The sequence below is a fragment of the Fukomys damarensis genome, unplaced genomic scaffold, assembly GCF_012274545.1.
Source record: "Fukomys damarensis isolate Sample0158 unplaced genomic scaffold, DMR_v1.0_HiC HiC_scaffold_5, whole genome shotgun sequence".
Classification (NCBI taxonomy): Eukaryota; Metazoa; Chordata; class Mammalia; order Rodentia; family Bathyergidae; genus Fukomys; species Fukomys damarensis.
In genome coordinates, this window is record NW_022900917.1 from 37,721,004 (window position 1) to 37,724,259 (window position 3,256).

Consider the following 3,256-nt stretch of genomic DNA (forward strand, 5'->3'; position numbering starts at 1 on the left):
ATATAAAATGCTTTGGCTTTTACACAAAGCCAAACTTTTTTTTTTGAATACATGTTAAATTATTGAAACCCTTTTTAAACCATTAGAATTCCAAAACCATTAGAATTCCAAAGGGATATGGATATATAGAAATTAATACTCACTTTAAATATATGCTATATAGGATAGTTATGATAGGAAAGGTTCTAAAACTATGAGGAGATATGTGTATATGTATATCACTTGTAAAACTACAGATAAGTAATTGTAGGCATATGTAATTGAATTAGAGCAGTTTGTAGAAGAACACAGTTTTAATGTGTAAAAATCAAGTAGAATAACATGGATTCTGGAGCTTTTGAACTAAAAGAAAGTTTACAGATAATTTCATCTAGAGATCATTTTTTTCTTTTAATGAAAAAGATGGGCCCAGCATTTATGCTTTCTTAGATTTATGATACTTAGGATGTACTTACAATTCGCAAAATACTTTAGTAATTTTACTCTTTGAATATAAGTATTTATAATTCATACAACTCTACTTGAAAGAAATGTTTTAAATTATAGTATAAATTTTGTTTATCTCTCTGAGATAGGTTCTCACTGTGTAGCCCAGACTTCCCTGGAACTCCCTATATGCACCAGGATGGTCTTCGACTTGATTCTCCTGCTTCAGCCTCTTGAGTGCTGAGATTATAGGCATCCAACACTGTCCCTGGCAGTTTTGCATATATAAAGTAGATTTTGTGTTCACTAGAAAGGATAACCCTCAGGACAATAAAAATGACGATATGAATGTAATACATTTATTTTTTGTTTGGTTTTTTAATGTTTTGAATATAGTACATTTAATAAAAATGTTAAGATTAATATTCTAACAGTAATGCTCACTTAGTTACCAATCATTAGATGGATGTTACTTTGAGACTGAACATTGTGGTACATACCTGTAATCCTGGTACTCAGGAAGCTGAGACAAGAGGATTGTCACAAGTTTAAGGCCAGCCTGAATTACAGAGCAAGATCCTGTCTCCAAAAAAAAAAAAAAAAAAAAAATCTACTGCACATTTCCTTTTAAGACAAAAAATTTAAAAGCCCTGGAACCAGCCTTTTAGTATAAGGAGAACTGAGCTTCAGTGTTTTACTGTATGCCATAATTTAGTTAGCTATGTTCTTTTTTTTGGTAGTGCTGGGGATGGAACCAAGCACTGTAACACTGAATTACATCCCTGTCCCTTTTTAATTTTTATTTTGAGATGGGGTTTTGCTGAGTTGATGCAGCTGACCTCCAACTTGGGGTCATCCTTCCTCAGCCTCCCAAATACAGTAGCTGAGATTACAGGCATGTGCCACCATGCTCAGATGTTTCCAGTTACTATCATAAACTACGTTTGTAAATGATTTCCCCAATATTATTCTTTAGAATAAACTTTCCAGAATGGTGTTATTTATTAAGTCATATGCTCCATATTTTTTTAGTTATTGAACTACTTGGTGAGAATTTTAAAGCCATGGAGAAGGAACTCACCAAAAAAAAAAAAAATGGTAGTAATGTGTATTGCATTAGGAGTGCCTACAAAGAAGAGGAACCAGCAAGTAAAACAAATATAGAAGAAATAGGAACAAGTATAGAAGAAACAGGAAGAATACTGTTTGGTATAACACAAAGGAAAAAAGCCATTGCATGAAAGATTATAAGTAATAAGAAGTCCATTCAGTAAGACCTGTAGATTTGGTAAGCAAGTGGGCTCAGTGCACCTTTAGAAGCTTGTAGGGATAGATAGAAGCTTAAGTGATTGTGTCCGAAGGAGGAGGCAATAGATATTGACTGAGTTCAAGGAGTTGGACCATTGAAAAGAAGGCCTGGAGAGGGAGAGGGGGAGGGAGAGGGAGAGAGAAGAGAGTGCGAGTGAGTGTCAAGGGTCTACTGTACGTTACAACTGAAATTCTGGTTGTAATCAGCATGGTTTGAATGTCAGGTTGGTTGTGACCTGAGGGTCCATTGTATCTTCTCTACATTTTGGTCCTTATTTACACTTTCAGTTTCTCACACTAAAGAAACAATGCAGTATTTAAACATGTGCGTCCAAGAGTATGGTCTTAAAGTGCATCCATTTAGCTAGAAGCGTCTCAAGTTTTTTTGTTTTTTTTGTTTTTTTTTTTTGGTACCGGGGATTGAACTCAGGTCCTTGAGCTTGCAAGGCAGGCCAGTGAACCGCTGAGCTAAATCCCCGGCCCGAGTGTCTCAAGTTTATCCTGATTCTTTTGTGATAGATTTGAAGTTAAATTTGTGGCTCAAACCAAACTTTCTACTTTTTGAGGACAGTGTTACCTATCATTTTTATTCATCATATTTAAGAGTAGCTGTGTATTGTGCTGTGGCTGTAATCTGTACTACATAGCATATTTCATGCTTTTTGACTCCCCCCCCCCCAATGGGGCTTGAACTCAGAACCTTGTGCTTGTGAAGCAGGCGCCAGTGCCACTGAGATAAATCACTGGTCTGTGCTTTTTTTACATTTTTTTGCCTAAAGTAATTTACTTATCAGAATCTCTACGTAGCTTAGCCAAATCTGAAAGGTAAAAAATTTTAAATCTCTGCAAGAAAAAAATTTAAATATCCTTCTACAGTCAAAAAATCAACTTTGTCTGGCTTAGTACTAATTACTGCTTTTTACCTGAGGTAAGAAATGTCAGACTAAAAGGTAGAAATAGACACATAACTGTATGTTATTTCAGTGAGTTAAAGTTTCTGGGTAACTTAAATATTTTATTTGGAGTGTTAATTTCCAGAACACCAGACATACCTTTCAGAGTAGCATGAGAAATTAAAGTTTGATACTGGGATTGCAAATTTAGAGCCAAACAAGTTTAAAATACATATTGCGTATATAGGGTTCATAGTATTCAGCTGAAAGAGGGCAGTTTTATTTAAAAGGAAGTTATTCTTCAGTTCTAATTGGTTCAGTTTTTATCTGTTAATCTGAATGTCCCACAAGAAACTTGAATTTGACAGGTCCATAAAAATCTCACCTATCTCCAATTGCACATAAAAGAGCACTTCCTCTTCCTGTGTTTCAAGATTAATACCCCTCATCATCTATGTAGATTAATATCCTGGGATCATCCACACTTTTTTCTTTCTTTCACTTCACACATCCAGTTATTCCCAGATCCAGTTTATTGGGTATCTCTATTAAATCCTTTGATTCTTCCAGTTCATTAGTAATGTCTCAACTCTTTTTTTTTTTTTTTTTTTTTTTTTTTTTTTTTTTTT

The 3,256-nt window shown here is 34.5% G+C and overlaps 1 protein-coding gene across 9 annotated transcripts in view; it reads left to right on the forward strand.

The window, feature by feature from the left end:
* LOC104861106 (ubiquitin-conjugating enzyme E2 W) overlaps positions 1–3,256 on the forward strand; it is a 377,455-nt gene that overhangs the window by 21,773 nt on the left and 352,426 nt on the right. The window lies entirely within an intron of this gene.